We start from the raw sequence: 14,522 nt of genomic DNA, 5'->3' as shown, positions 1-14,522 counted from the left end.
TTGGCCAATGCAATGAAATAGAAAGATATTAACATGAAGTTCCCAAATCTAGGTTGTGAGACACCTTCAACAATCCCACCCTTTCTCCTGGGATTTATCTGTCTTCCTCGAGTAAACAAGCCTGGGCTAATCCAATGAAGGATCAGATTTCATGTGATTCCTAATCAAACTAGTCTTCTGTTTACCCAGAAATACTACAGCCACTTCGATGAGCCAGTAGAGATCAGTCGAGCCACCACCTTGAACCCGGTCCCTATTGCTGACACATAGAATTATCAGCTGTATAAATGGTGTTGCTTTAAGCCACTATGTTGTGTAATAAACTGGTCTGCAGTATAAAGTAACTCAATGTATATTTTATAATCCATAAGGTAGATTTCACAAATTTTAACATTACAGTCAAATCTTTTACAATTTTCTCTAAGCCTCCATTTCAGTCTCAGACCTGCTACTTCTCTCCAGACAATCCAGTCTCAATTCTTATACTGTACAAATTTTCTTAATCAATTAATACTTTCTGTGACTCTGTATTTCCTTTTTTTGTATAAGCTATGTTCTCTTTATGGTCTCACCTATCTGTTCTCCTTGTGAACTCAAACTTTTTCTCCATAGTTCCAGTATTCAGTTCAGTTCAGTTGCTCAGTCTTGTCTGACTCTTTGCGACCCCATGAATCTCAGCACGCCAGGCCTCCCTGTCCATCACCAGCTCCCAAAGTTCACTCAAACTCATATCCATTGAGCTGATGATGCCATCCAGCCATCTCATCCTCTGTCGTCCCCTTTTCCTCCTGCCCCCAGTCCCTCCCAGCATCAGGGTCTTTTCCAATGAGTCAACTCTTCACATGAGGAGGCCAAAGTACTGGAGTTTAAGCTTTAGCATCATTCCTTCCAGTGAACACCTAGGACTGATTTCCTTTATAATGGACTGGTTGGATCTCCTTGCAGTCCAACGGACTCTCCAGAGTCTTCTCCAACACCGCAATTCAAAAGCATCAATTCTTCTGCACTCAGCTTTCTTCACAGTCCAACTCTCACATCCATACATGACCACTGGAAAAGCCATCCATAAAGATTTTGTAGACTTTCCCAAAAGAATGTAAGTAATATCTGACTTTCTGATTCCATATTTTCTATATAACATTAATCATCTACATTTACCACCCAACACTGTGTTGTTTATATCTCTTATCCCTAGCATCATGGTAGACAAAGCTGCAGTATATTCATTATCGTTGGCACTATTGTTTAGTCACCTGAGTTGTGTCTTGACTCTTTTTCGACCCCATGGACTGTAGATTGTCAGGCTCTTCTGTCCATAGGATTTCTCAGGCAAGAATACTGGAATGGGTTGCCATTTCCTTCTCCAAAGGATCTTTTTGACCTAGGGATAGAACCGAAGTCTTCTGCATTGACAGGTGGATTCTTTACCACTGAGCCACTGGGGCAGCCCACATTCATTATTACTTACCAAAATTTCTCCTTGTGCTACAATCCCAACTCCATAGGAGGGATATACTTCTCTACTGTAGCTGGTACCAGTGTATTCTAACTGAGGTCTCAATGAGCATCTGGCTTCCCCACATGTTTGGAAGCTTCCAACCACACCTACTGGGTTCATTCTGGGCTTCCCTCGTTGCTCTGTTGGTAAAGAATCCACCAGCAATGCAGCAGACCCTGGTTCAATTAATTCCTGGGTCAGGAAGATCCACTGGGGAAGAGATAGGCTACCCACTCCAGTATTCTTGGCCTTCCTTTGTGGCTCAGCTGGTAAAGAATATGCCCACGATGCGAGAGACCATGGGTTTAATCCCTGGATTGGGAAGATCCCCTGGAAAAAGGAATGGCTATCCATTCCAGTATTCTGGCCTGGAGAATTCCATGGACTGTATAGTGGGGTCGGAAAGAGTCAGGACACGACTGAGCGACTTTCACTTTCAAGTGGACTTCTAGTCTCAAAATAGAGAAAGCAAAAAGGCGGAGAGCCTCTCAAGCTTACCTGCTAACATGGGAGCAAGACATTAATATCAGATATTTTTTTCTGATTTACATTGTTACATAAAATTGAGCAAAGTTCCCTGTGCTACATAGTAGGACTTTTCTGGCTTTCCATTTTAAATACAGCAGTGTTTGAAAAAGAATAGATACATATTATGCATAACCGAATCATTTTGCTGTATACCTGAAGCTAAGACAATATTGTTAACTATATGCCAATATAAAATAAAATTTAAGAAGAGAATAAATCGTGAGAGGGAGAGAGCAAAAAAGACATCAATATCAGGTATTTGGTTCCACAGTATTATAACATTGGCTAACTAAGATAATAATAGCAGAGGCATTAAGACCTAGGAGGTTTTGGTTGGAAATAAATTACAGTTGCTTTAAACAACTGTTAAATAGTGTATATGTCATAAGCTCTTTAAACTTAAATACATTTTCATCCATTTTTAGCAGAGATTTTGTTGTTTGATCACATCTAGCTTGATTAAAAGTTATTTGTTAATAAACTGATTTTTTTTCATGGTTTAAATGGACACTAAGTATTCTCAAATGTTAAACTTATATCCCTAAACACACAAAGCCAGAGATTGAATGAAAGAATACAATACATTTAAAAAGGAGTGGTATTGCATCCCCAGTTACACCAATTTCTAAAATATCTATGTTCAAGTTAAATATTAAAAAAATAAATAAATAAAAAAAACCTTAAAGGTACTGAAATGCATAAGCTAAAAGGTAAAATCCCATTCTTTTAAGCACCAATACCATTTTGGTATATCATCTTTCAGGTTCAATTTTTCTGTGTATATAACAATCCTTCTCTTATTTAATGTCATATTGGGAAAAGAGTTGCTAGATATTTATCATTATTGCTTCTCAGCCTTTGGGCTAAGATCAAGTGTAGTATCTATTCTAAGAGTAGTAAGCATATCATTATTATTGAAATAAAGTTCAAGTATGGAGTGATTACTAGATTTCTAACAGAAAATCTACATTTAATGCCTTATTTTTACTTTAATAAGGTCTATGAGGGAAGATGTCCACATTTTTCCCACCGAAAGTATGTCCAATATACAGAATTATATGATGTGAGGTCATAATTTATGAATTAAAATATGTCTAAGTCTAAGCAGCTGGCTGGTTTCAGAAATACAAGAAGATTTTCCATTAGCCTTTTCACTTTATGAATTGTGGTTTAACATTCTTACCACACCATAAACATATGAGCTTATGAAACATGTGTTGGCATATTACATGAAAATGCTACCACCCTACAGAATTTTTGTAAAACTTTCTTGAGGAAAATATTTTTGTTGGAAAAAAAAAATTTTTTAATGAATTGCAGTAATAAGAATGAAAACTGTTAAATATCCTTTTATATACTCACACTTTAGACAGTCCTAAATGAAATGTCATTTTTATGTAGCTCTAAATGTATATGACAGTACAAATTGAGTACTTTAAAATATAAATTTTCTGAGCCATCCCAGAAAAATCTGAACCTGAATTATATGGCTTTCCCACAGAGTTCCTAACTTGCACAACCATGTTGTGCAAGAGTTCCTAACTTGCACAACCAAGTTGTTTTTTGCTATGCAAAACTATAACTTACCTTTTGCTTCTAACTTATTCAGAATTTATTATGATCTGCATGAAGCATGCAGAAAATGCCATCTTCAGCCATCAGACAATTCACTCATTTCAACAAGAGGGATAAACAAGGATAAATAAATAAATAGGCATAAATGTATAAGTAATATATGTTAATATAATTTAACAGATTTAAGTAAAAATCAGCATTTCATTTATTGAATGAAAGGGAAAAGGCTGTAAGATTGTCTGCAGAAGGTAAGAAAAATCTAATTTTACTGAGAGACAGGGAATCTTTATTTAGTCACTGCTCTAAATGTGTCAGTTAATTCTTAGGAGGCAAGAACTAAGAAAAGCTCAGAACTAATTATAGCTTCACATATCTATATATTGAATAAGAATAATCTTGACAATAAGTCTAGTGAATAGGAAATTGAAACATGAATATAATAAAAATAGTTTGAATGTATTCAGTTCAGTTCAGTTCAGTCGCTTAGTCGTGTCCAACTCTTTGCGACCCCATGAATCGCAGCATGCCAGGCCTCCCTGTCCATCCCATCTCCCGGAGTTCACTCAGACTCGCGTCCATCAAGTCAGTGATGCCACCCAGCCATCTCATCCTCTGTCATCCCCTTCTCCTCCTGCCCCCAATCCCTCCCAGTATCAGAGTCTTCTCCAATGAGTCAACTCTTCGCATGAGGTGGCCAGAGTACTGGAGTTTCAGCTTTAGCATCATTCCTTCCAAAGAAATCCCAGGGCTGATCTCCTTCAGAATGGACTGGTTGGATCTCCTTGCAGACCAAGGGACTCTCTATTAAATGATTATTATAAGTCAAAATGTGAGTGTTGCTTATCTATTTAATATCAAAAATCTATTAGGCAAAACATATGGTGACACAGAGGAGTTGTGTTTTGCAGAGAGAGTTTAAGTTGGCTAGAGGCAGAGTTGGGATGTGAATTCTGGCCAATTGACTTCTTAGACTCAGCCTTCAAAACTTCCCTGTACTGTCTACTTACTCTTTCTAGGAGGTGACTAGATCTCGTATGAGCATCTAGAATATCTTGGTGATCCTAATCCACAAAATATGAAATCTCTAGAGCTTCCATCCCATTCATTTGGCTCATACACGCACTCTGTTTGCCTCATGTTCAGAGGAAAAAAAAAAATGCTATACATGAAAGGTGTTGGTAGGAGAGAAGAATAAACATAAAGGGATTCGTAGGCAGCCTATAATTTAGAGATTGAATTCTAGGTTTGACATTTATCGAGGCAGATGATTTTGTTTACTTGAAAAATGTCCATCCTTGTCATTGAAACCACAAAGAAAGCTTATAATTATGGATTCTTTCAATTTCAGAAGCTGAAGATGGAACTTACAAGTGGAAGATGAAAGTGTTTAGCTTCCTGTATATTCAAAAGAAGGAAATCTAACTGAAAGGAGAAAGGTTAGTATTTTATCTTAAAAATACTTGGGGAGGCTAGCATATAAGCACAGCAGAAAAATAAGTGTGTATTTATGGCTGACTCATGTTGATATATGGCAAAAATCACCACAGTATTGTAAAGTAATGATCCTTCAATTAAAATAAATTAATTAATTTAAAAAAGAATGCAAGAACTTGATATTTGAGATAATTTTTAATTTTTAAATATGTTAAACATTAACTTTTTTCTTTTATAATACTTTTAGAATTTTTTAAAAATTTGAGAAATTATGCAGAGTTCTGGTATAAACTTCACACAAGTTTTATTAAATGTTAATAACTTTTCCAATTTTAACATAGTATAATCATTATAAACTGAAAATGAACATTAATACTATATAGTTAACTATCTCACAGAACTAATTTGAATGTCACCAATTATCCAAGTAGACATTTGGGAATTTAGAAATAGTCTGTATCTTCTACTTAGCTAATATATAATAGTCTTGAAGAGGATCTCATCTTTTAAGACCCATCATACTTAGGACAACATTACATCTGTTCCATGTCTCCATCTGCTGTCTTTCCTTCCTGTGACCTTTCTTTGTATTTATTTTTTTTAATGTATTCTGACTTTATCACATTATAGACTTTGTCCTTCACTATACATGGAGCTCCTCAACAGTAGAAAAGTTATGTTATAATTATGTTCTTCTTTAATTTTTTTCATTGAAGTGTGGTTGACTTAAAATGTTGTGTTAGTTTCAGGTGCACAGCAAGGGGATTCAGATACATATTATATATATATATATATATATATATATATATATATATATATATATATATATATATATATATATATATATATATATATATATATATATGTACACATACGACTGAATTCTATACATATAACTGTATTTGCTGTGCTTAATCATTCAGGTATGTCCAACACTTTGTGGCCCCATAGACTGTAGCTTGTTAGGCTTCTCTGATCATGCAATTCTCCAGGCAAGAATACTGGGGTGGGTAGCCTATCCCTTCACCAGGGGCTCTTTTCGACCCAGGAATCAAACCAGGGTCTCCTGCATTGCAGGTAGATGCTTACCAGCTGAGCTACCAGGGAAGCCCATATAACTGTATAAAAACATATATATATATATATTCCCTGGTGGCTCAGAGGTTAAAGCGTTTGCCTGCAAGGCGGGAGACCCGGGTTCAATCCCTGGGTCAGGAGGATCCCCTGGAGAAGGAAATGGCAACCCATTCCAGTATTCTTGCCTGGAAAATCCCATGGATGGAGGAGCCTGGGGTCGCAAAGAGTCGAACACGACTGAGCGACTTCACTCACTCATATTCTTTTTCAGATTCTTTTCCCATATAGGTTATAAATTTATATATATATATATGCATACACACATATATATATAAATATTCTCTTAATACACAGTGCCTGGCATTCAACAACATTTTTAAAGAGGTTGCATTAAGTATAAACAGTAGATTGATCCATCATATGTTTGCTAATGATGAAACTGTATACTTTTAGCTGAACACCACTTTAAAATGTTTACATACTTTATGTGTATGGTAATGATTATTCATTTTCTGTCATTTGGATGGTTCATGTTCTTCTTCTGTGGAGATACAGGAATGATGCATGCATAGTCTCTAAGTCACTTATTATCTAGTAGGAATCAAAAGACAGATAATCACATGGTTATGAAACCAGGCACAGAATGGGAAGTTCTCTAAGAGAATCAAGAGGATGTATTTTGGGGCAGTCATTACTGCAGTAGCATCAGGAAGAGATGAGCTGGGATATTACAGGAAAACAAGGCATCCTCACGAGGCAGTTCTACTAATCCTGATTTGAGAAATTAAGTGACTAAGTTTAAGCAAGGAAAAATGAAACCAGATCTCAGAAGTAGAGAAGATAATGGGATTAAACAAGACATGCTGATAGAGGATTTTTAAGAACATAATTCTAAGGCTTAGATATATGTGTGGAAGGTTTTTCAGGCACTTCAAAAAACTTCAGGCACTTTAGAATATCTGGAATTGTATTTTTCCTCCAGGTATATATGTCCACAAAGGAAAAAAGAAAAAAAAAACACAAAAAAAAACAAGCAGGGTATAACCTGTTTGTATGACATATACTAAGTTGATCTTAAAAATGTATTCTAAATACATTCAGTTCAGTTCAGTACAGTTCAGTCGCTCAGTCGAGTCCAACTCTTGCGACCCCAAGGACTGCAGCACACCAGGCCTCCCTGTCCATCACCAACTCCTGGAGTTTACTCAAACTCATGTCCGTTAGGTCGGTGATGCCATCCAACAACCTCATCTTCTGTTGCCCCCTTCTCCTCCCACCTTCAATCTTTCCCAGAATCAGGGTCTTTTCAAATGAGTCAATTCTTCCCATAAGGTGGCCAAAGTATTGGTTTCAGCTTCAGCATCAGTCCTTCCAATGAATATTCAGAACTGATTTCCTTTAAGATGGAGTGGTTGGATCTCCTTGCAGTCCAAGGGACTCTCAAGAGATCACCACAGATCAAAAGCATCAATTCTTTGGTGTTCAGCATTTTTTATAGTGCAACTCTCACATCCAAACAAGACTACTGGAAAAACCAAAGCTTTGACTAGATGGGCCTTGGTTGCCAAAGTAATGCCTCTGCATTTTAATATGATATCCAGGTTGGTCATAACTTTTCTTCCAAGAAGCAAGTGTCTTTTAATTTCATGGCTACAGCCACCATCTACAGTGATTTTTGAAGCCCAAGAAAGTGAAGTCTGTTACTGTTTCCACTGTTTCCCGATCTAGTTTCCATGAAGAGATGGGATCAGATGCCACGATCTTAGTTTTCTGAATGTTGAGTTTTAAGCCAACTTTTTCACTCTCCTCTTTTACTTTCATCAAGAAGCTCTTTAGTTCTTCACTTTCTGCCATATGGATGGTGTCATCTGCATATATGAGTTTATTGATATTTCTCCCAGCAATCTTGATTCCAACTTGTGCTTCATCCAGCCCAATGTTTCTCATGATGTACTCTGCATATAATTTAAATAAGCACACTGACAATATACAGCCTTGAGATACTCTTTTCCCTAATTGGAACCAGTCTGTTGTTGCATGTCAGGTTCTAATTGTTGCTTCTTGACCTGCATACAGATTTCTCAGAAAGCAGGAAAGGTGGTCTGATATTCCCATCTCTTTCAGAATTGTCCACAGTTTGTTGTGATCCACACAGTAAAAGGCTTTGGCATAGTCAAGAAAACAGAAATAGATGTTTTTTGAGAAAGTTTTTGCTTTTTAAATGATCCAACAGATGTTGGTAAGTTGATCTCTGGTTCCTCTGCCTTTTCTAAATCCAGCTTGAACATCTGGAAGTGCACAATTAACATACTGTTGAAGCCTAGCTTGGGGAATTTTGAGCATTACTTTACTAGCATGTGAGATGAGTGCAACTGTGCTGTAGTTTGAGCATTCTTTGGCATTGCCTTTCTTTGGGATTGGAATGAAAACTGACCTTTTCCAGTCCTGTTGCCACTGCTGAATTTTCCAAATTTGTTGGCATATTGAGTTCAGCACTTTCACAGCATCATCTTTTAGGATTTGAAATAGCCAACTGGAATTCCATCACCTCCACTAGCTTTGTTTGTAGTGATGTTTCCTAAGGCCCACTTGACTTAGAATTGCAGGATGTCTGGCTCTAGGTGAGTGATCATGCCATTGTGATTATCTGGGTTGTGAAGATTTTTTTGTTCAGTTCTTCTTTGTATTCTTGCCACCTCTTCTTAATATCTTCTGCTTTTGTTAGATACACACCATTTCTGTCCTTTATTGTGCCCATCTTTGCATGAAATGTTCCCTTGGTATCTCTAATTTTCTTGAAGAGATCTCTAGTCTTTCCCATTCTATTGTTTTTCTCTATTTCTTTGCATTGATTGCTAAGGAAGGCTTTCTTATCTCTCTTTGCTATTCTTTGGAACTCTGCATACAAATGGGTATATCTTTCCTTTTTTGCTTTGCTTTTCACTTCTCTTCTTTTCACAGCTATTTGTAAGGTCTCCTCAGACAGCCATTTTGCCTTTTCTCACTTCTTTTTCTTGGGGATGGTCTTGATCCCTGCCTCCTGTGTCATGTCATGAACCTCCTTCCATAGTTCCTCAGGCACTCTGTCTATCAGATCTAATCCCTGAATCTATTTCTCACTTTCATTGTATGATCATTAGGGGTTTGATTTAGGTCTTACCTGAATGGTCTAGCGGTTTTCCCTACTTTCTTCAGTTTAAGTCTGAATTTGGCAGTAAGGAGTTCATGATTTGAGCCACAGTCAGCTCCTGGTCTTGTTTTTGCTGACTGTATAGAGCTTCTCCATCTTTGGCTGCAAAGAATATATTTGGTGGTGTTCATGTGTAGTGTCTTCTCTTGTGTTGTTGGAAGAGGGTGTTTGCTATAACCAGTGCATTCTCTTGGCAAAACTCTATTAGCCTTTGCCTTCGTTCATTCCATACTCCAAGGTCAAATTTGTCTGTTACTTCAGGTATTTCTTGACTTCCTACTTTTGCATTCCAGTTCTCTATAATGAAAAAGACATCTTTGGGGGGATGTTAGTTCTTGACGGTGTGTAGGTCTTCCTAAAACTGTTAAACTTCAGCTTCTTCAGCATTACTCTGGGGGCATAGGCTTGGATTACTGTGATATTGAATGGTTTATCTTGGAAAGGAACAGAGATCATTCTGTCATTTTTGAGATTGCATCCAAGTACTGCATTTTGTTGACTATGATGGCTACTCCAAGGGATTCCTATGCACAGTAGTAGTTATAATGGTCATTTGAGTTAAATCCACCCATTCCAGTCCATTTTAGTTTTCTGATTCCTAAAATATTGATGTTCACTCTTGCCAGCTCCTTTTTGACTACTTGCAATTTGCCTTGATTCATGGACCTAACATTTCACGTTCCTATGCAATATTGCTGTTTACAGCATCGGACTTTACCTCTATCACCAATCATAGTCACAACTGTGTATTGTTTCTCCTTTGGCTTTGTCTCTTCATTCTTTCTGGAGTTATTTCTCCACTGATCTCCAGTAGCATATTGGGCACCTACCAACCTGGGGAGTTCATCTTTCAGTGTCATCTTTTTGACTTTTCATACTGTTCATGGGGTTCTCAGGGCAAGAATACTGAAGTGGCTTGCCATTTCCTTCTCCAATGGACCATGTTTTGTCAGAACTCTCCACTATGACCCATACATCTTTGGTGGCCCTTTACGGAATGGCTCATAGTTTCTTTGAGTTAGACAAGGCTGTGGTCCATATGATCAGTTTGGTCACTTTTCTGTGACTGTGGTTTTCATCCTGTCTGCCTTCTGATGGAGAAGGATAAGAGGTTTATGGAGGCTTTCTGATGGGAGAGAGTGACTGAGGGGGAAACTGAGTCTTCTTCTGATGAGGGGGCATGCTTAGTAAATCTTCAATCCATTTTATTGTTGATGGGTGGAGCTATGTTCTCTCCCTGTTATTTACCTGGATCCAAACTATGGTGGAGGTAATGAAGATAATGATGACCTCTTTCAAAAGGTCTCATGCATGCACTTCTGCACACAGTACCCCAACCCTACAGCAGGCCACCATCTACCCACGCCTCTGCTGGAGACCCCTGGACGCTCATGGGGAACTCTGGGTCAGTCTCTTGTGGGGTCACTGCTCCTTTCTCCTGGGTCCTGGTTCACACAAAGTTCTGTTTGTGTAAATATATTAGATGCAGACAAATATGGTTTGCTTATACTTATTATCTTGAAACATCAAATTCATAGAGCTAAAATACATAGGTAGATGTCAGGGGCCCATAGAATAAGACGGGGAGAGGACTGGGGAGTTAGTGTTTAATGGAGACAGAATTTCAGCTTAGGAAGGTGAAAAATTTGGGAGCTGGAAGATGGTGGGAGTTGCATAATAATGTGAATGTACTTACTGCCACTGAAATATACAGGTAAATATAGTTAAAGTAGTATGTTTTATATTATGTGACTTTTATCATAATTTAAAAAAAGTAAATATATATCTGAAGTTCATAACCAAAGATATTTACTGAACAGTTAAGAGGCCACTATGTCTGTCACTCTTACTATGAACAGCTTTGTAAATGATATAGTTTTAGACACAGAAATTTAGCAATATAACAAATTTCAGGGAAAACGGATATTGAATATAAGGAAGTCAGAGGTGATGGTTTCTGGAAAACACTAAAAGAACCTGAACTTTGGTTTTAACAACTGGAATTACAGTGAAGTAAGAGATAATTGATGCTATGTGGGGATAATACAAAGTACATCTTATGAAGTTCATATAAATACTTAGCCTAGAAGATACTGTAATACAAATAGCATGCAAAGAATGCACATGGTACACGATTTTATATTTCTTCATCAGAAAAACTATAATTTTTCATCAGAAAAAATATAAAAGTAACCAAACTATTAAGAAAATAAAGCTATTTAAAAAGGCTATACAAACAGTGAAAATCAAGCTGGGATAAGAAGGAAGCACAAAACTAGATAGGTTGATAGACTATGTGGAAGAATTTCCATGGAAGGAGTCAAGGCATGAGCCAGTGGTCCAGAAATAACAGTCACTGCCCTGATTTGGGGAGGTGTGGTAGAACCCCCAGAGATCAAATTGCCAGCATCCGTTGGATCACAGAAAAAGCAAGAAAGTTCCAGAAGAACACCTACTTCTGCTTTATTGACTACACCAGAGCCTTTGACTGTGTGGATCACAGCAAACTGTGTAAAGTTCTTCAAGAGATAGGGATATCAAACCACCTTACCTGCATCCTGGGGAATCTGTATGCAGGTCAAGAAGCAGCAGTTAGAACTGGACATGGAACAACAGACTGATTCTAAATGGAGAAAAGAGTATGTCAAGGCTGTATATTGTCAACCTGCTTATTTAATTTAAATGCAGAGTACATCATGAGAAATACTGGGCTGGATGAAGCACAAGCTGGAATCAAAATTGCCAGAAGAAATATCAATGAACTCATATATGCTGATGACACCACCCTTATGGGAGAAAGCAAAGAATTAAAGAGCCTCTTGATGAGAGGCAAAAGAGGACAGTTAAAAAGCTGGCTTCAAGCTCAACATTCCAAAAACAAAGATCATGGCATCCAGTCTGATCACTTCATGGCAAATAGATGGGGAAACAGTGGAAATACTGACAGTCTTTATTTTTGGAGCTCAAAAATCACTGCAGATGGTGACTGTAGCCATGAAATTAAAAGATACTTGCTGCTTGGAAAAAGAGTTTTCACCAACCTAGACAGCATATTAAAAAAGCAGAGACATTACTTTGCCAACAAAGGTCTGTCTGGTCAAGGCTATAGTTTTTCAAGTAGTCATATATGAATGTGAGAGTTAGACCATAAAGAAAGCTGAGCATCAGAGATTGATGTTTTTGACCTATGGTGTGGTGGAAGACTCTTGAGAGTCCCTTGGACTGCAAGGAGATCAAATCAGTCAATCATAAATGAAATCGATCCTGAAAATTCATTGGAAGGACTAATTCTGAAGCAGAAGCTCCAATACTTTGGCCACTTTATATGAAGAAATGACTCCTTGGAAAAGACCCTCATGCTGGGTAAGATTGAAGGCAGGAGGGGAAGAGGATGCCAGTGGATGAGATTGTTGGATGGCCTTACTGACTTGATGGATGTGAGTACGAGCAAGCTCCGGGTGTTGGTGATGGACAGGGAAGCCTGGCAGTTGCAGTCCATGGGGTCACAAAGAGTTGGACATGAAAGAGTGGCTGAACTGAACTTATGGTAGAACCCAGATTGGTTGAAACTAAATGGTCACGCAGAGTAGTTTTAGGGGAAATGATTGTAGATAGATGTAAGTTGCAGACATTATTCACAAAACTGCAGATAAACTTTAATGTAATATAGATGATGTCAAAGTATCTGTAGCCTCCAAAACAATTAAAGAAAAACATATCAGACATTAAAATAGCTCCAAGCTCTATGATGACCTAGATGGGTGGGATGGGGTTGTGATGGAGGTCCAGGAGGGAGGGTGTGTATGTGTACATACAACTAATTCACTCCATTGTACAGCAGAAACTAATTCAGTTCAGTTCAGTTCAGACACTAAGTTGGCCCCACTCTTTGTGACCCCATGAATCGCAGCACGCCAGGCCTCCCTGTCCATAACCAACTCCCGGAGTTCACTCAGATTCACATCCATCGAGTCAGTGATGTCATCCAGCCATCTTATCCTCTGTCATCCACTTCTCCTCCTGCCCCCAATCCCTCCCAGCATCACAGTCTTTTCCAATGAGTCAACTCTTCGCATGAGGTGGCCAAAGTACTGGAGTTACAGCTTTAGCATCATTCCTTCCAAAGAAATCCCAGGGCTGATCTCCTTCAGAATGGACTGGTTGGATCTCCTTGCAGTCCAAGGTACTCTCAAGAGTCCTCTCCAACACCACAGTTCAAAAGCATCAATTCTTCGGCACTCAGCCTTCTTCACAGTCCAACTTTCACATCCATACATGACCACAGGAAAAACCATAGCCTTGACTAGACAGAACTTTGTCGGCAAAGTAATGTCTCTGCTTTTGAATATGCTATATAGGTTGGTCATAACCTTTCTTCCAAGGAGTAAGTATCTTTTAATTTCATGGCTGCAATCACCATCTGCAGTGATTTTGGAGCCCAAAAAAATAAAGTCTGACACTGTTTCTACTGTTTCCTCATCTATTTCCCATGAAGTGATGGGACCGGATACCATGATCTTCATTTTCTGAATGTTGAGCTTTAAGCCAACTTTTTCACTCTCCTCCTTCACTTTCATCAGGAGACTTTTTAGTTCCTCTTCACTTTCTGCCATAAGGATGGTGTCATCTGCATATCTGAGGTTATTGATATTTCTCCTGGCAATCTTGATTCCAGCTTGTGTTTTTTCCAGCCCAGCGTTTCTCATGATGTACTCTGCATAGAAGTTAAATAAGCAGGGTGACAATATACAGCCTTGATGTACTCCTTTCCTATTTGGAACCAGTCTGTTGTTCCATGCCCAGTTCTAATTGTTGCTTCCTGACCTGCATATAGGTTTCTCAAGAAACAGGTCAGGTGGTCTGGTATTCCCATCTCTTTCAGAATTTTCCACAGTTTATTGTAATCCATATCAAAGGCTTTGGCATAGTCAATAAAGCAGAAAGAGATATTTTTCTGGAACTCTCTTGCTTTTTCGATGATCCAGCAGATGTTGGCAATTTGATCTCTGGTTCCTCTGCATTTTCTAAAACCAGCTTGAATATCAGGAAGTTCACGGTTCACGTACTGCTGAAGCGTGGCTTGGAGAATTTTGAGCATTACTTTGCTAGCATGTGAGATGAGTACAATTGTGCAGTAGTTTGAGCATTGTTTTGCATTGCCTTTCTTTGGGATTGGAATGAAAACTGACCTTTTCCAGTGCTGTGGCCACTGCTGAGTTG

The 14,522-nt window shown here is 38.2% G+C and overlaps 1 pseudogene; it reads left to right on the top strand.

Moving 5' to 3' along the window:
• Positions 1-2,869: 2,869 nt before the first annotated feature.
• On the top strand, positions 2,870-3,039 carry LOC138094149 (U2 spliceosomal RNA; annotated as a pseudogene).
• Positions 3,040-14,522: the final 11,483 nt, after the last annotated feature.

The sequence above is a fragment of the Capricornis sumatraensis genome, chromosome 1, assembly GCF_032405125.1.
Source record: "Capricornis sumatraensis isolate serow.1 chromosome 1, serow.2, whole genome shotgun sequence".
NCBI classification, from domain to species: domain Eukaryota; kingdom Metazoa; phylum Chordata; class Mammalia; order Artiodactyla; family Bovidae; genus Capricornis; species Capricornis sumatraensis.
The sequence above is the reverse complement of the archived record's forward strand: the minus strand, read 5'-3'. Positions and strand labels throughout refer to the sequence as shown.